This window comes from Cotesia glomerata, linkage group LG4, assembly GCF_020080835.1.
Source record: "Cotesia glomerata isolate CgM1 linkage group LG4, MPM_Cglom_v2.3, whole genome shotgun sequence".
Lineage (NCBI taxonomy): Eukaryota > Metazoa > Arthropoda > Insecta > Hymenoptera > Braconidae > Cotesia > Cotesia glomerata.
This window is the reverse complement of record NC_058161.1, coordinates 26,846,246-26,866,683: the sequence shown is the minus strand read 5'-3', so window position 1 is coordinate 26,866,683 and position 20,438 is coordinate 26,846,246. Positions and strand designations below refer to the sequence as shown.

At 36.1% G+C, this 20,438-nt stretch overlaps 1 long non-coding RNA gene across 1 annotated transcript; it reads left to right on the top strand.

Moving 5' to 3' along the window:
- Positions 1-1,862: 1,862 nt before the first annotated feature.
- Positions 1,863-14,706, top strand: LOC123262543. The gene is made up of 3 exons (XR_006508980.1): positions 1,863-1,945; positions 3,187-3,194; positions 14,697-14,706. It is a non-coding gene; the product is annotated as an uncharacterized LOC123262543 (long non-coding RNA).
- The last annotated feature ends 5,732 nt before the right edge of the window (positions 14,707-20,438 follow it).

Here is a 20,438-nt window from a genome sequence, read left to right as displayed (position 1 = left end):
TTGATCCACTTTAAAGAGATAGACGCATTTATATGGTTGTACGCATCATTTCTGCTGCGAAATATTTTTATCTTCACTCATCTGACAACTTATGTTACAAAAACGATAAAAGAGGTAAAATCAATAAGTATTACTTTCTTTCGAAATATAAGAAAATTTTCCTAGGAATTAAAATAGCTAAATAAAATAGCTATTTTATTGATATATAAAATGAACCAAGTATAAAAAAAATACTAGTTCTTATTTATTCCTTTCTAGCCAGAGATTTGATTAATGATTCCAAAATCAGATTTGTTTTTTTAATATTATCGGTACATAACTAAATAATTTTTTAACATGAGTTATTTTTTGTTTCAAGTGAGTGACTTTAATGAATTATTAAGATTAATTATTGGAATGAATTATCATTCAATCGAGAAATTTTATTTCAGTTTCGTTAAGCCTTATTCTTCACGAAGGAATTCATTTATTTTTAGATTATGAAGAAAATTTCCAAGAATTCTATACATAAATAGAGTCCAAATATTTTTATTTTATTCTACTTAAAAATATTTTATTTTATTCTACTTACAACAAATAACGACACTTTAAAGTTTAGGTGCAAACAGTTACTTGAATTTTATGTTAAATTTTAGAAATGAAATGGAAGAAGAAAAAAATAATTGACAGCTGACAATATTGCTTCTTTCTATGTTAAAAATTTATAAAAATTTATTTTTTAGTATTCTCTGTATGTTATAAGAATACCATTCAGCCTTAACCGATATAAAAGGTGGATTTCTCAGAAATAAATTATCTTTATATTTTCCCAGTAATTTGTGGAGTAAGGTAAAAGCCCCAATAGATGATCACGTACCAGTATATGATCACTCCATGTATCTGTATATCTAAATTCACAAATATATCTGTATATCTATATTCAAGGTATTCATCCAAGGAATGAATATACCAAGTTTCATTAACATTTATCCAGAATTGTAGGAGCTATCATGTTTACAAGCCGCGTTCTATTACATATATACATACATCCCTAGTAGAAATGTAATCAAATATCTGGCCAGTAACTGGCTAGTTTAACTAGACTTAAGTTAAGCTAGGAACTGCCCGGGGAAAAAGGTTTAGATCTGACCAGATATAATTATATCTGGTCAGATCTATTTATATCTGATCAGATATGGGATTGCAGACATAATCAGATCTAGTCATATCAGATCAGATCTAAATAGATATAACTATATCTGAGTTGAAAAATACATCAGACATGAACAGATCTAGTCATATCTGATCAGATCTAAACAGATATAACTATATCTGAGTTGAAAAATACATCAGATCTAGTCATATTTGATCAGATCTAAACAGATATAACTATATCTGGGTTGAAAAACACATCGGACATAAAAAGATTTTATTATATCTGGCCAGGTATAACTATATGTGTTAACTATTTATAAATACTTATAAACTATTTTAATAAATATACTTTTCTCTCAAATAAATATTTATTGAATGTTAAAAAATATTTATTAAAATTTAATAAATTTAATAATTGTCTTCGAATAAATTAATTTGTTGATAGTTAATAAATCTTTTTATCAGCGTATATTGATAATTAATAACTTGCAAATTTAATAAAATTCGATCATGGATACGATTTGCATTACTTGTATTTATTACAAACTCTACTCTTCAAGAAAGCCTCGTAGGTAAACAGGTAATCAATTAGACTTTCAAGCGCCAGGTGCAAGGTTCAATTCCAGCGCGCGCCGTTTTTTTTTTTATATACAATTATATATAATCTTATTATTGTATATAATTATATATAATCGTTTTTACCCGGGTAATTTAAAGATCTGACCAGATCTCGTCAGATAAAGACAATTTAAAGATCTGGCCAGATCTGTTTATATATGGCCAGATCTAATTCGTTTTTCTTGGGTGGCTAGTATAATATCCAGTAACTGTCTAGTTACTGGCCAGTTTTACTAGACATCAAATAAAACATGGTGACACTTGTAGATTTTGAGGTTGTTTCAAATTAAATATAGATAAGTTTATTACAATTCAAAAGAATAATAATATTAATAATATAAATAGTGATAATTAATAAACGGAATAATTATAAAATGTATTTATGAATTTAACATTCAGCTGGTATAAAAGTTTCATTTATAAAAGTATTAAGAACTATGAAATAAGTTATTAATTTAATATATTATATTCTTAAATATAAACCTCAAAACATTAATAAATTAAAAAAATAAAATAACGGTTATTTTTAAAAGTGTCTTTACACGTATTGGCAAATCTGGAAGAACTCGTAAAATTTTTAATAATTCATTTAGATAGTCTGGAGTTTTTGTTTTGATTGCCCACAACCGCAATTCGGTTATTATGACGATTTTTTTAAATATATTACAGATTATTTTTATATTTAAATACTCAATTTATGACTTCCCGCTAAGAAAATTGAAAATTTTCAAAAATCGGGAAGTTATTGTTTTCACCCCGTTTTGCAAAAATCGAGTTTTCATCAGATCTCGACATTTTGAGGTCCTACGAAGCTTCCCCGAAGCTGACTATCCCCGCGAGGTTGTCACTATGTCGTATGTGTGTGTGTGTGTTTTTTTTTTTTAACTTAGGGGGGGGGGGAATCCCTTTTACGGATTCCAGGCATAGCTGTTCGGCCTGGATATGTGGCGACTCGACGCAGCGTCATATTAAAACTCGACGCTAACGCCCTTACCCACTAAACCCTAAACCCCTTTTCTTCTTTCCTCTAATCCCTCATGGAAACCGCCGTCAGGCATTACTTCGTGAGGGGAGGATCTAGCTACTGCTATTCCTTCTGGTGGCTAAGCTGTTATTTTTCCTTCCTTCTAGTTTCTGTCATTTGCCCTTTTTCTTTCAATGGAACGCAGCTCTGTAAGCACTTCGGTGGTAAACGTGCTTGTGGCGTTCCAGGCAGCTTCGGATGACAGCATTTCTTCTACTATTGACTCTGGTGTGATTTTCTTGTTCAGGATCTTCTCTAACTCATCACGCTGTGGGTTAAAACAAGGGCACTCAAAGAAAACGTGCTCCGCACTTTCAGCAACTCTTGGGCAAGACGGACACTCTGGGGGATTATCGTGCTTAAAGCGATGAAGGTACTCCCGGAAACAGCCGTGTCCTGACAACATCTAGGTCAGATAGTAGTTGGCCTCGCCGTGATTCCGGTTAAGCCAAACGTCAATCCTTGGTATAAGTCGATGAGTCCATCTTCCCTTCTCCGCAGCATCCCATAGTTGTTGCCATCTTGCTATACTATGTTGTCGCTCTTCAGTTCTCAGTTATTCAGCGCTCAGCGTAGATGACCTCTTTCGGTGGTATAGGTTCCATCTTTCCTCAGCTAGAACTCTAAGAGGCAGAGTTCCAGAAATGACGCACACTGCCTCCTCGGATATTGTGCGGAAGGCGCTTGCAACTCTCAGTGCACTTAATCGGTAGACCGGTCCGGCTTTCCTCCATGATTCTTGGGTCTCCAGCGCGTCTGCCCAAACGGATATTTCATATGTGAGCACTGATGTGACTACTGACGACAGCAATAGTCTCCTGCTCTGCTTCGGGCCTCCAACATTCGGCATTAGTCTTGATAGACTAGTTACCACTGTTGATGCTTTAGCACTTACGTGTTCGACCTGTTGCTTAAAGTTCAGTCGGGCATCCAGCGTCAACCTCAGATATCGGATAAATGGTTGCGATGCGATCTCCTGCTCGCCGACATTCAGCTTGATGTTTTCTACGATCTTTCTGCTGGTGATGAGCACAGCTTCAGTTTTGTGCTTGGCTAACTCCAACTTCATCATCTCCATCCATAGGTTAATCCGGCTAAATGTGATATCGAAAGCCAGATTGATCTCTTCCAAGTGTTTCGCGACAATCACTACTGCTACATCATCGGCATATGCAACAAGTTTCACCTCTGATGGTAATGCAACTCTCAGGAGACCATCATACATGATGTTCCACAGCAAAGGACCCAAAACCGAGCCCTATGGCACTCCTCCGGTTATTTCGTACTCCTTTGGACCGTTTTTCGTGTCATATTTGAGGACTCTGTGTTGGTTGTTCTGCCTTGTGAGGTTTTCAATAACTTTGTTAAGCTCAACTATGGTGGACTCCAAGCTTTTTAGTTGCTTGGTAATTTTGTCCTCTGGTGATTCTGTTGTTTCCATGTCTATTGAATTTATAGGGTCTGTATCTACTGAATTTGATGTATTCTTAGCTATTGGAGGTGAGGTTTCCCCTTTTAGATTCGCTTTCCTCTTCATAGAGGAATTTTTCACTATCCGGTTTGTTGACTTTTTTACAGGAGCACTTATACTAATGTTATTGTTTTTGAGTTTATGAATCACAATTTTTTGCGATAGATTATTGATATCATCTACAGAGATAGGATTGTTTTTCGCTTTTTCCACTAATTTTTTGATTTCACAGTTTAATGTTGTGTTATTAAATGTTGGAGTCACTGCACTGTTTTTATCGGTTGATGGATTTGTACTACTCACTTTGGGAGAAGCCTCCTGCGTTAATGACTCGTTTGTCATTGACCGGACTGACTTCTCCTTGATATTAGTTAGGTTAATTAACTATATAACTTCACTGATATAACTGGTAATTTTATTTAAATTGAAGATGAATAATACTGAGTATTTAATCATTTCGGAAATGTGACAAATTACTAGGTATAGGCCCTATTGTGTAGGAGTGACACTTCCGAGCTTAGGTCCTTACAGGTCAGTGACCAAAGTAAGAGTGACTGCTCTACCCTTAAGCTATCCGAGACACTGTCCATAACTATCATTCAGTTATCTATTAAGACCCACTGAGTAATTCTTGTATATTGACAAATTTTTAATGATGTATTTTAGATGTTTTTAAATACGTAGACTCTAATCTTCTACTTGATTGCATGAAGATTGTAGTCCGTCTGGCCAGGATTTTTCGATAATTTACTATTTTTTCCGAAGATCGGTGTTTTTACTAATTAAAGAGTTCTATATTTCAAAGCCATTAACCCCGATCCAAATTGATGTTAGACTAATTTTAAATTTTACATTAAATTTTTATTTTCACCACTTTTATTGTTGGTATGAGCACTCAATACCATATAAATAAATAAAAATAAAAAATTTTTAATTATTAGATATATTCACCCGAAGATGGTATTGGGTGCTCATACCAACAATAAAAGTGGTGAAAATAAATTTAATAAATAAAAATTTAACGTAAAATTTAAAATTAGTCTAACATCAATTTGGATCGGGGATAATGGCTTTGAAATATAGAACTCTTTAATTAGTAAAAACACCGATCTTCGGAAAAAATAGTAAATTATTATTATTATTATTATTATTATTTTTTTTTTTAATTGTAACAAACTTATCTATATTTAATTTTAAATAACCTCCAAATCTACAAGTGTCACCATGTTTTATTTGATGTCTAGTAAAACTGGCCAGTAACTAGACAGTTACTGGATATTGTACTAGCCAGTTACTAGATATGATCGATAGCCAGATACTAGATTTAATCGAATAAAAACTTGATCATTTCTACGAGGGATACATAATCTTTGAAGCTAATGCCATTGTTGAGCCTCACTCGACTACTTAGGTGATATTTTGACTGAATTCTGAGTGGGTTTCGACATGAGGACCAATACAAAAGATAGATTTCTACCAAATCTACCTCTAAAACTACTTTTTAATTGAAAATGTAGTTAATTGTCAAAAAAAAAACATCAAAAACTCTACAAATTAGTCTGATAGTTTAAGGAAATTTCGAATCATACATTTACACTTTTTTTAGAATGAGAAAACCATCGGGGTCATCAATGAGCTCAGAGATCGGTATTTCATGGACGAAAAAATTGAACAGAAGGTAAGTCTTTTTTTTATAATTTTACATTTGTATCTTACATTGTTCTGATGAATCTTTTTGATTAAAGCTCAAGAAGTTTTCAAAAAATCTTCTTTACATGAGGGTCAAATTCACCGTTTGTGATGTCTTACCTCTCGACAGAAGTCTTCTTGCAGTCGTAAATTAAATTTATTATCTAAAATCATAGTTTTCACACGATTGAAATAAAAAAAATTAGGAAAACGGTTGACCCTGAAAGTCATCCCTGCAACTTCCCGCTAATTCCATACCTAGGCGCTTAAAATTGCACTTATGATGTTTTTGAGCTCTTTTAAATGAATGAACCGATTTTTATGCCGTTGACAGCAATCAACCCAGTTTTTTTTTCAATTTCATAAAGAATCTTCAAGTTTTAGTTGATCGAATTAGAAATTTCTGAGTAATTCCGAAAAAACACTTTTTTCGGCTTTCTTTCGTTCACGATATCTTTCGAACGAATCAACTGACTTTGATCAGCTTGGCGGCGATCAACGCACAAATAATGATCCATGATTAATTTTCGGATGATGTTACCGTGTTGTGTCTGTCCGAATAGGGCTTTTTTAACTTCCTGCTAAAAAAATCAAAGATTTTCAAAAATCGGAAAGTTATTGGTTTTACCCCGTTTTACAAAAATCGAGTCTTCATCAGATCTCAACGTTTTAAGGTGCCAGGAAGCTTCCCTGACTGTTCTCGCGATGTTGTCACTATGTCTGTATGTATGTGTGTGTGTGTGTATGTGTGTGCGTATATGTAAGTATGTGAACCACTTATAACTTTTGAACGACTTGACCGATTTCTTCGCGGTTGGCGCCATTCGCGCCAAGGGCTTGATCAAACTTAAATTTTGAATATACTTTGGACTGATTCATACCATTAGATTTTGAGAAATCTCAAAAAAATAACGAAAAAAAATGTTTGAAATGTGGTTTTTTTTAATAACTTTTAAACGGCTGTATCGATCGATTCAAAAAACTAATCAGCTCTTAAAATTAAAAAACCATGTTGATTCCCGCCAGCCCGGTCGAAATCGGTTGATTCGTTCGTGAGTTATCGTTGTCGAAAAAAATTCGAAAAAAGTGTTTTTTCGGAATTACAGTGAAGACCGTTTATTGACGACATTGAAGGGACCTCCTGTTAATAGTCGTTATAGCCGACAGTCATTATAAGTAAAAATTAGCAATGCATAGATTATATTCGAAAACAAAAATGCACGGATTAACTTAAAAAACAATACTTGATGAAAGTTTATTTAATATTTATTAAACTACACATAAATTAATTTATTCAACACTGTAATAAAATGGTTTTTAATAAAACCACGTATAAATTTCAATACTACATTTAATAATATAGATTTAATAACATAATTATTTTTGAAAATAATCAGTTACTTTGTCGGAGAATTATTTTAAGATTGTAACGAAATTATTTTCTACAACTTGTAAGACCATTAACTAAAATGAAAATTGTGATTCTCATTAATTTGAAGCTGCAAAAGAATTTGATGACATCATAAGTATATTCATTGCTAAACGAGTGAAAGTATTTATCAGGTGCTATAACCAATGTATTTTACTATGAGTTTACTACTATAAGTACTGTGAATTCAGTTGCTATAAACAATTTGTCGCTATAATCAATGTTGTTATAAGCGGTTTTTGGCTTGAGAATTTTATATGTAATAGAGACGGGACTAAAAAATTTTGTCGTAATAACCGACACGTCGCTTTAAGCGAAGTCGCTGTAAACGGTTTTGACTGTACTTCAAAATTCCTCGTTCTATCAATTTAAACTAAAAGATTTTTAATGAAGCCTATAAAACTACGTCGAATGCTGCTAACCGCGTGAAAATCGGTTTATTCATTCAAAAGTTATTGTGATTTGAAAATTCAAAAAAACAGTGTTATATTAAACTCCTATCAGTTTTTTGAGCTTGGAGAGCTCAAAATGACACGAAATTAATATTTTTGAGCTCAAGAGCTCAAAAACGTAATAAGTGCAATTTTAAGCGCTCAAGTATGGAATTAGCGGGAAGTTGCAGGGATGGCCTTAAGAGACAACCGTTTTCCTGATTTTTAACTTCCTGCTAAGAAAATCGAAGATTTTCAAAAATCAGGAAGTTATTGTTTTCACCCCGTTTTGCAAAAATCGAGTTTTCATCACATCTCGACGTTTGAAGGTCACAGGAAGCTTCCCTGACTATCCCCGCGAGGTTGTCACTATGTCTGTGTGTGTGTGTGTGTTTTTTTTTTTTTTCCTTAGGGGGGGGGAATCCTTTTTACGGATTCTAGGCATAGCTGTTTGGCCTGGATATGTGGCGACTCGACGCAGCGTCATACTAAAACTCGACGCTGACGCCCCTACCCACTAAACCCTAAAACCCCTTTCTCTTCTATCCTCTGATCCCCCATGGTACCGCCGTAAGGCATTTCTTCGCGGGGGGAGGAATTAGCTGCCGCTCTTCCTTCTGGTGGCTAAGATGTTATTTCTTCCTTCTAGATTCTGTCTTTCGTTCTTTTCCTCTCAATGGATCGCAACTCTGTAAGCACTTTTGTAGCAAAAGTGCTTGTGGCATTCCAGGCAGCTTCTGACGACAACATTGCTTCTACTATTGACTCTGGTTGGGTTCTCTTTTTCAGAATTTTCTCTAACTTAAAGCGGTAAAGTTACTTCCGGTAACATCCGTGTCTTGATAACATTTGCGTTAAATAATAGTTGATCTCACCGTGACTCCGGTTGAACCACACATCAATCCGAAGTATGAGACGGTACGTCCACCGACCTTTCTTTGCAGCATTCCACTCCTGTTGCCATCCTGCGATGCTGTGTTGCCGTTCTTCCCTTCTAAGTTCTTCAGGGCTCAGTGTGGTTGACCTTTTTCGTTGATATAGGTTCCGTCTTTCCTCAGCTAGGACACTGAGAGGCAGAGTACCGGAAATAACACACTGCTTCCTCTGATATTGTGCGGAAGGTGCTAGCTACTCGTAGGGCACTCAGTCGATATACTGGTCCAGCCTTTCTCCATGATTCTTGCGTCTTTAGTGCGTCGGCCCAAATGGATATTCCGTAGTGAGCACCGATGTGACTACTGATGACAATAATAGCCTCCTGCTCTGTTTTGGGCCTCCGACGTTCGGCATCAGTCGTGCGAGACTAGCCCTCACTACTGACGCTTTGGCACTGACATGTTCCACTTGCTGCTTGAAGTTGAGTCGGGCATCAAGCATCACTCCCAAATATCGGATATAAGGTTGTGATGTGATTTCTTGTTCGCCGACTTTCAGCTTAATGGTCTCTACCACTTTTCTGCTGGTAATAAGCACTGCCTCAGTCTTGTGTTGCGCCAGTTGCAGGTTCACTGCGTCCATCCACCGCTTAACGCGCTCAAAAGTAAGATCGAACATATGGTTTATCTCGTCAAGGTGTTTGGCAACGATCACTACGGCTACGTCATCTGCATATGCTACGAGTTTGACGTTTCTTGGCAGAGTTAGTCTTAATAGACCGTCATACATAATATTCCACAGGAGCGGGCCTAGAACTGAACCTTGTGGTACACCTCCAGTAATATCATACTCCCTCGGACCGTTCTTCGTGTCATACTTCAGGATCCTGTTTTCAAAGTAGCTTGCTACGATCTTAAGAAGGTATTCTGGTACATTCTTCTCTTGGAGCGCCTGCATGATGCATTCCCAATTGGTGGAGTTGAAGGCGTTTCTGATGTCTAGAGTCGCCACCAGGCAATACTTCTTCGTTCCACCCTTCCATCTGGTTCCTGCGATTGCTTCCTTGGCCGTATCAACAACCAGTTTGATTGCGTCCAGGGTTGATCGTCCTTTCCGAAATCCATACTGATTGTCTGCCAGGAGTGGGTCGACTACTACTTCAATTCTCTGGTGAATTATGCGTTCAAATATCTTACCCACTGTATCTAGCATGCAAAGTGGGCGGTAAGATGACGGTTCATCCGGTGGCTTTTTCCCTTTAGGAAGCAGCACTAACCGTTGCTGTTTCCACTTTCGAGGAAAAATCCCTTCTTTGAGGCAGGTGATGTAAACATCCAGAAATAATGCCGGTGCTGCCTTTATAGCTGTTTTTAAGGCAATATTAGGGATTCCGTCTAATCCTGGTGCTTTATTATTCCCTACGCGGTTGCAAGCCTCCTTTAGTTCTTCTTCCGTGACAGGTGGAATGTCCTCCAGTTCGCCTTGAGCTAACTGGTAATGAAGCTCGCGTTGCTGCGGAAACAGCGCGGTAACGATTCTCTGCAGAAGTTGTGGGCATGTGGGTGCCGCATTTGTTTGACTTTTAGGTGAGTCATGATCACCTTGTACGGTCTACCCCACAGGTCTTTGTCCACCTCGTTGATGAGCTCTTTCCAGCATTGCCTCTTACTATCCTTGATGGCTTTGTTCAATGATCGACGGGCTTTTTTGTACTCTGCGACCAGCTCCGCAGAATTAGGTCGTCAATAGCCACGCTGGTATATTCTTCTTTTCTTTAGACACTCTTTCCGAAGAACGCTGATGTGGTCATTCCACCAGTGTACTGCCGGGCGTTCGCAAGGCGGTCTGAATATTCTCCTTGGTTGTGGTATCGTCAAGATCTTGGATTTCGACGTCTTCCTGTGGTCCTTTGCAGGTTACCTTCGCGTCTTCTTGGAGGATGCCCGCGATGGTCTTCTGTAAGGCTTGGCCTCGGTCAGTGCTCTTCCTCGAAAGCGTAATCAGCAAGCTCCCGGTCCTAGTTCTTTGGATCTTATCCACTGTAGTACGGACCTGTTCGTCAGGGACGTCCTGCTTTATTTGCTTCAGAATCGCAGCATACTTTGCCGTCTCTGCTGGGCGGATGATCAGTGCGTCCGGCCTGATCCGTGTGCGCGGTTTTTTCCGCTTAGGCTCTGACCTGGGCTCTTTTGGCGGTTGCTTTTGGAGCCTTTTTTTTTGCTTGCTCTCTCTTGAACTTCATTGACTAGACTTTTTGCCACTCATTCACCTCCTTTTTTCCGCCGTTCTGTGTTACCGCGTTTTTCGGAGGACTTGGTTTAAGGTCCTTCTTCTTCTTAGTACGGCTGATCATTGAGTCTGGGGAATTTCGCTCCTTCCTTTTCCCAGGCCTGATATCGGTTCCAGTTTCCTCTCCGTCATCGACAACTGGCTCGACGTCATCCTCGCCACCTGTGTCCATGTCTTCGACAAACGTGTCGGCTTTTGCAGGTGAAATCGCTGTCGCACTCGTCTTCATCACGACATTACCGTGTTGCTGTTGGATGTCTTGCCACTCTTTGTCCAGTTTCTTGAACCTTCTCAGGGCACTGCAGATGTTCGTCGACTTCGGCTTGATCTCCTTGTGGACATTGTGCTTGGTTTGGAGAAAGTCCTGCAGTCCACTGACTAGCTTCTCCAGATGTACCAGAGAATCTGTCCTCTTCATCTTTGCATTAAGTAGCAGTGCGTCTTGCTGGGCATGAGGCCCGTTTTCACTCTTGTTTGTTTCCTGTGAATTACTCATACTTTTTAATTTACCAGCGCATCGTACGGAGTGGAGAGGGTTGCCATAACAAGGAACGGGTGTACTCTCGGAGATAGTACTCCTACCCCAGTTCCCTGAGGCCTAGCCGACACTTAGCCAGTCCCGGAATACACGGACGGACTAGACTCGCTCAGAGTGGTGAAGATTCCGATCTCTAACACTCACTGCGTACTTCCTGATCAAGGCCCGAAGTGGCTGGCTCCTGATCCACTGCTGCAACTTACACCTCGGCAGAGCAAGCTCACATCAGCCGTGGCCTGCATCGTCGGAAACTACGATACAGGTTCCGGTCACTCCCAGTAGGTCACAGCAGAGAACGATCATCTTGCTAAGTCAGTTAGTGTGACCAACCCATTACAGGTGAGTTTTGTCCACGGGAGCTTATTTTGTTTGGTTATTTTGCTTGGCTCCTACCCGCTGTACCTCATCAACTAAGAGATTAAGTGTCATCCAAGGACAGCGAGCATCCTCCCATCCGCTCGGGGAGACGCGTCCGGTAGCAGTTTCTCCTCAGCCCCGAATGTGTGTGTGTGTGTGTGCGCACGCGCGCGTGTGTGTGTGTGTGTGTGTGTGTGTGTGTGTGTGTGTGTGTGTGTGTGTGTGACTATGTGACTCGCTTATAACTTTTGAACGGCTAAGCCGATCGGAACCTACTAAACGGCATTCTAAAGAGTTCCCTCAAACTTAAATTTCCCGTGAATTTGAACCGATTTGGATCGATAGATTTTGAGAAATTTTTAAAAATCTAAAAAAAACTAAGAAAAAAAATTTTTTTTAAGTGGTTTTTTTGGAATAACTTTTAAACAGCTTTATCGATCAACTTCAAAAACTAATCCGCTCTTAAGCTTGAAAAACTACATCGATCACCGCCAATCCGGTCAAAAACGGTTGATTTGTTCGAGAGATATCGAGAACGAAAGAAAACCGAAAAAAGTGTTTTTTTCACATAACTTCAACATTTCTTCTCGAATCGTTTTTGGTGAAATAGAATAATTTTTAGAACTCAAAAAACCGCGTCGATCGCCGCCAAGAACGTAAAAATCAGTTGATTGGTTCGGGAGATATCCTCGACGAAATATTTGGAAAAAAGGATTTTTTTAACATAACTCCGACATTTTTCGGAATAACTTTCAAACGGCTCTACCGATCGATTCCAAAAACTAATCAGCTTTTAACATAAAAAAACTACGTCGATCGCTGCCAGTCTGGTCAAAATCGGTTCATTTGTTCGTGAGTTATCGTTGACGAAAAAAAAAACCGAAAAAAGTGTTTGTTCGGAATAACTTCGAATTTCCTAGTTTTATCAATTAGAACTTGAAGATTCTTCATGAGGCTGAAAAAACTGTGTTGGATGCTGCTAAACGCGTGAAAATCGGTCAATTCATTGAAAGTGATGGCAGTTTGAAAATTTGAAAAATTGTGTTTTATCAAACTTCTATAAGACTTTTGAGCTCTAAGAGCTCAAAAGCATAGAGAGGCAATTCCATTAAGCTTAGAGAACTGAAAATAACACATAAATTGTATTTTTGAGCTTGGAGAGCTCAAAAACATCATTAGTGAAATTTTAAGCACCTAGGTATGAAATTAGCGGGAAGTTGCACGGATGGCCTTCAGGGTCTACCGTTTTTCTAATTTTTTGTTTTATTTTTCAGATTTTTGGTACAATTACAACGTATCTTATGATTATCATCCAATTTCGGTTAAGCAGTTTATCTTATTAACCTATATATTGATAAAATTAGTCCATGTCTATAGTTCATAAAAATTCTCAAACCGAAAAAATCGGTCGAGAAAAAGGAATGTTTCAAGGCACATACGGAAAAGCTGAAAAGTTCCAAGTTCGTTTGCTACCCACCCGGGTAAAAAAAATTACATATATATAATCATTTATGAAAAATGTCCCTATATAATTATATATGATCATATAAAATTATATATGAATCACATATAATTGTAAATAATTATGTATAGTTTTTTTACCCGGGTGGTTCATTGAGTTCACCAAGGTGCTTCCCAAAGAAATGGCTCAATATCAGGCTGAACATGAAGATAAATACTTATGAATCCTGGAATATTGAAGCTGACAATCAAGGGATAAAATTATTGGAAGCAAGCAACGATATTAATGACAGTTTTTTAGACTATTAGTAATATTTTTCTTGCTATAATGTTTGAACTTTTTAAAATGATTGTTTAGTCTTTACCTGAGTTAAAATTTAATTCATAGATTCAACGTATTGAACGTTCAAATCGTAATTTTAGCGTATTAGACCTTGAAAACGTAAGTTTAACGTATTGGACGTTAAAATCGTTATTTGAACGTATTGTACGTTAAAAACATTAATTGAACGTATTCAACATATTGTTCCACTTATTGACTATTGATTTATTGACTTATTGACTATTGTTCTATAGTATTAACTAGCTGTACTGCTGATGAGAATTGCAAATTACAACGTTCATTAAATACAGCGATTCGTTTTATTTATAATTTGAAAAAGGATGAACATATTACACCATATAGACGAGAGCTTGGATGGCTGTCAGTAAAAAGCCGCCGAATGTACTACCTAGCATATTATTTTTATAAACTGTTGAATATAGATAAACCTAGCTACTTATGAGAACTATTTATTGAAGATATTGATACTAGACATTCTGTAAGACTTGCAGCAAAAAAGAATTATGTAAATTTCAAGTTACCTAAATTTACGACAGCTATTTATGAGTTATCATTTGTAGTTACTTGCATTCGTCTTTGGGAAGATTTACCAATCGATATGATAAATGCTCCCAGTATAGAAATTTTTAAAAATAAGCTTTATGATTACCTTTTTAATCTAGACATCTAAATTCAAACTAAATTTTCAGTTAAATCTCTAAAATTATTAAAATCAGTAAAATTTATTAAATCACTAAAATTATCAAAACTAAAATCTTTAAAATCATAATCATAAATATTGTAATCTATTAGTTATAATTTTCACTTAAACAGTTTCTTCAAAATTAGCATATAAGCAATATTACCTTTACTAATATTTTATTATGTATAATTATATATAAGTTCTAATTATTATGTTTAAATTAAAAATTTAAAAATGTATTGTATTCACAAAATGTATATTTTTCTTTTGCCATCTGGCCAGTGAAGGCTTTGGCATAAATCAATAAATTCAATTCAATTCAATATTGTGAGTTTAATTCAAACCGATAAAGAGTGAAAATAACTAATATCAAAACTATTCAGATAACTATGCTTTTTAACAGAAGTACGATAAAATAGTTATTTTCGATACGTATGCGCAAAGGCAGGGATTTTGACGGCTTGAAGTGACGTCACGAGTTTGAGGCTATGGCGCATTCTTATCAAGACCGAGTTATTTATCCGGACGAGCGTAGCGAGTCCGGATATAGTACGAGGTCTTGATGAGAATGTATCATAGTCTCAAACGCGTGCCTTCACTTCAAGTTTGTCAGGACCCCTACCTTTGAGCATAAGTATCGAACATAATTTTTTGTCATATCAATTGTGAAAGTTGGATTTGAAAGAACCGTGAAAAATGTTTTATCATTGTTTATTTTATTTAAAGTAATTGCCATAGTAGTTAAATTAAGTGGAGTTAATGTTTTTGTTATTAGTTCACTCATTTTTATTAATAACTTTATAATTTAAACACAAAGCCTGTCACACGAGATTAAATAGCGACGGATTAAATCTGCGTATATGTTGAAGTCGTTTACAAGATTCGACTGTCACTAAGATTTTTTTTGCGACTTTTACTCCACCAAGCGGACGTTTGTTGAATTAAAAAATAATTCGACTCATCTATAGCGTATTTTAGCAGCCGTGCAGAAATGTAGAGACAGATAGAGAGAGAGAAGTTACTTTTCGATACTAGTACGAGGTAAATTAACTAAACTATAGAGTGTCAGAAATCGTATTCTTTGCGCCCTCTGTGTGTTGCTTGAAAATCCAACTTTCACGGTTGATATGTCAAAAAATGTTTTTTCAATTCTGTTAGGGAAAATTTCATTTTTTTGGTTGAAATTTCACCATCCGATCGATAAAAATACTAAGTCCGAATTTTTTACTTGTGGAATGATTTCCAAAATGTTTTTTTCGAAGGTTGTAACGTGGTAGATTTTTATTCGACGCCCAATACTTGGGGTATAGCCTTCCAGGCTCGAATCCAACATCGTGAATGTTATGAGTGAATGAATGAAAATGTTACTAATTTTTATGAATTATTTTGTATAAATACGTAACGCTGGACGAGTAACGATGACAGAGCGAGTCACAGCGAGTACGAGGCTATGCATTGGAGCGACAAGGATAGAGCTACGACAATAATAAGCGAGTACCGAAGCGAGCGAAGCACCAAGTGGCGTAAACATCCGAGAGGTCTGAGGACAATCGATCACCATCGGTTTCAACATGATCCGCAGAAATAGAGCAAAAAAAAATTTTCCAAATTTTTGATTTTTTTTTCGCTCTACTCCCTGGTAGGTCTACGGTTACTAACCTTTTATGTTTTGCACAGTTTATTCATGACTCTTTTTTAGCTGGTTTACAAGTTGACACGTTATATACAGACTTTTCTAAGGCATTTGATAAAGTCAATATCTCGAAGCTTTTGGAATCTCTTGTTGAACTGAATCTTCCTGGAAGCCTAATGTGTCTATTAAGTTCCTACCTGTCTAATAGGAAAAATAGAGTTGTCTTTGGAACTCACTTATCAAAAATATATCTTTCCACGTCGGGTGTTCCACAGGGTTCCAACCTAGGTCCATTGCTTTTTATTATTTTCCTAAACGTCATTTTATTACTACTACGTAGTTATAACTCGGAATGTTTATGTGATGCATATGCTTCACATTTAGATGATACTAAACTCTACTTAGCAATAAAGTCTGTCCGTGACTGTTCGAGACTTCAGAGCTTCATCACATTTTTTGAGAATTTATGTACTGATAATGAATTATTTCTGAATCTTGATAAATGTAAAATAATGTCTTTCTGTAGAAATAAGTCACACGGATCTAGGCGTTACATTCGACAACAAACTCACCTTTCAACCTCACATTAATAAGGTGGTGACAGGCTCTTGGAAGATGTTAGGGTTTGTTACACGATCTAGTCGTAACTTATATACCATAAAGGCAATAAAAAGTATCTACTATTCTCTAGTTAGATCCCGTTTAGAGTATGCCTCGATTGTATGGTCTCCAATTTATGATGTTTAATTAAATTTTTGCAAATCTAGAAAAATCATCTAAAAACACAATAATGTATTTGTAAGCACCTGGGAACGAATTTATTTTAAATTGTCTCATAGTGTCCACATGAATTGTGTGTAACGGTCTATCTGCTATTAGTCTAGATTCTTTAAAGGGTAATTTTTCCATCTTAGCTAGAATACAGGTTTCACAATCTAAAATATTTTCTTTAAAGTTTACATTACACAACGACTGCTCAGATTTTTTAAGTTCTTTTAGATAATTCAAGCTTGGATGACCTAGTCTTATGTGCCATAACATACCTTCATCTATTTTTATTATTTTTAATTGTTGTATATTATTTTCAGCACTTTTAATATTATTAAATTCTTTTAGAGCATCAGCTGAATTAAAATCTAAAATTCTTCTATTTAAAGTTTGTTCATCTAATAAAAAATCTGTGATTTCTGCTTCTATATTATTTCTATCTTTCTCCAAAAGACTTTTCTTCTTACTCTCCCTCCTAAGCTCAGATGATGTTGATTTATGAGAGGAAACATCTAAATCTCCCTTCATCTTTTGCAAATTTAAATCAACAGGTACCGTCTGAGATTGTTCGGAAAATTCATTTGGAGAAATAATTTCAGCAGTACAAGAGTACGTTGTGTAATCTGACCTATTAACCTCCTCAGCATATTTTACCTCGAAGGTAACAAGCCAGTTAGGTTTAACATACTTTCCTGTTAAACATATTTCACCTGTTTCTTTATCGAATATTTCTAATTTTTTATCATCTAAAAATATTCTTAATCCAGCATCTACAAATCGTCTAAGAGAAATTAAATTATTTGCGATATTTTCTGCAGATAATACGTTCGTTAATTTTATTTTGCTAAGATTTGATTTTAAGTAAAGGTCACCGACTCCATCTATTACTATGTCAGCTGACTTATTTTTATTTGCACTTTTAATTACCTCGCCTGTGCAATGTTTAAAATTACTTAAAATCAAACTCTTGTTAATTATATGCTGAGTTGCGCCTGAGTCCGCAATAAACGTAATATTATCTACATTATTTATATTTTCAAAATTCATACCTGCTTGTCGTGCTTGTGGTTTCTTTTTATCTCCATCCTTTGGTGGGGCTGCTTGCTTTTTGAACGTCTTCGACTTGGATTTGGTGTATTCTTTGGATTTGCCACCAAAACCTCCTTTGAAGAATCCCAGTACCTTTTCTAAAAGCACCTCTACCTCTACCTCTACCACGACCACGACCACGTCTGTATTCAGACCTGCCTGAATTTTGACTGTCCTCATTTTTTGGACAAAAATTTGTATTGTGATCAGTGATCACTTTACAAATATAACAGTACCATTCACTAGTTGCTGCTAAAGGACACTGTTTGACGTAGTGACCCGTCTTATTGCATCTATAACAGTTGTCATGGTGTGATTTAAACCGTTTTGCTTGGTTTGCACACGCGTCTTGTTCTTGAGAAGTTTCTGACTTCTTCTCAGCTTCCAGCTGCAGCAAATGAGACCTCAACTCAACCAGAGTCATTGATCTGCCTTTAAATTGCCTATGCAATAAATCAGCAGTTCGGGCTTCTGGAATTACTTTACTGACAGCTTGGTAAAAAGCTGACCGTTTCTCTTCATCTGTCAGAGGTACTGCGTTATCACAGCTCTCGTATTCAACGATGGTGTTGTCGAATTTATTCCAGAACTCATCAATACTCTCTTTTGGTTTCAGTCTCATGCCGTACAGCTTCGTTCTAACAGAAGTGTGAGTGACATTCTTTTCGACCCTCTTAGCTTCTTTTAGACTTGATATTACTACAATACGGTCTGTTATAGTGAGAACCCTCTTATAGTATTTATCATCTAAATGGCTAGTAATGATTTCTCTTACTGCTTGCTTTCTTTTTGTAATTGTTTGTACATCTAAATTATCAGGACCAATGACCGTTGGGTCAATAACATCTAATAGATCTTTTGATGATAATTCAGATTTAAGTTTATCCATCCAAATGTTGATGTCACTATCTGAATTAAGAGTATACTTTCTTGGTACCTGATAATTTTTAGATTTTTTCGTTTGACTCTAATGTACTTTTTAAAGCAGTAATCGAAGCATTAAGAGCCTTAGTTACTTCTATGTTAATATCTTGCGGGCTGGATTGAGCATCTATTCCAACACCCGTATGAGTTGAACTTTCGTCTAGAAAAGTGATCGAGTTAAGTAAATTACCTCGAGTACCTTGCATTCGAAGCCGTTCTGCAGCCAATAAATTTTCAGATGTCTTATTAATTAGGCTCATCAAGGTTTTCATTGCCTCAAAACCTTTGTTTTAAAGCTCGATGTTTTCGCGCTGTTTACAAAAGAACTGTAGTAGTCCTTGTTGTACAGTCTGTTCAGTGGTAGGGGTACTACCACTGCTGCCACTCGATTGAGTTGTTGTGAAAATCGGTGGATTTTCAAAGGTGCTTGACAGAGTTGTTGGTGTACTCATCTGAAAAGCAGCAATTGACTGAGTCGTTGGTGTACTCGTCTGACTTGCAGTAATTTTTGACTGCGTTGTAATTGAAGGAGTAGTTGTCGACATTGCTGGGCTTTCAGATACTCCAGGCCCTTTATAAATAAAATAATTTTATTTTTAGTTTGGATTTTATTTTACGATTAATTAAATAAACGTAACTTCTAATCATCTATAAAACTTCTAAACATCTACAGAACTTCTAAACATCTATAAAACTTCTAAACATCTATAGAACTTCTAAACATCTATAGAACTTTTAAATATTTGGATCCACTTCTAAAATAAATTTAAAAACAAAATTACCTGTTTTTAAATTTTTATCTAACGTCTCAGATGGAGTATCTTCAGTCTCATTATTATCGCGCATATGTTTATCGTTCTGCTCATTCATTGTTCCTTTGTTCATATCTTCTAGATATCAGTAAACTTCTAATTATGAACAATCTGAAACATAACAAACTTATCAGAGACTGATATTTCACCCCTATTCACAACTGCACTGCAAGTTGTAAATAAAAAGTGAAATCAGCTGTAACCCCCGCATGCAACAGCATTGCACACGTGCTCCCTCCCACCTCGTGACAAACGGCACAGCTCGTTGAAACGTTCGGGGATGGCCGTACGTACACGTGCGACATACAAATCACACACCAGAGTAACAACCGATTAAATTGAAACAAAGCTTAGTGCTGTACTACAGACTTTACTTTGAGACAATTATTAGATTAGTTATTATTTTTATTTATATATTTGCAGTCTTTTAAAAAGACTACGTAATAACTAAATTTAATGTCGAGATATAGTTTATAAATATTTATTTCGGTAAATATTTATTTCAAGTTTAAACTTCTAAAATTTCCTTCTTATCTTAAAATAATTATAATTTTAAACTATAATTATTATCAATCTTACAAAACCAACTATATCTTAAACAAGTCAACTACTTCAACTGTATTACTCTATTTATTTTCTTGAGAGCAATATTATTTTTCGTCTAAAATATATACATCGATATCCGATTCTCAGAATCTGAGAGTCGAAAACCGTCTAACTTGTACGCGACAAGCGCGCTTTTGTTCTATGATATATACAACTAACACAATGTGTATAGCTATATAATATTACTCGAGCCGGGCGGCTTCAACAAGTTTAAACTTGACTTAGTGTAGCATACACAACAGTCAAAAAAATTTTTTTTTTTTT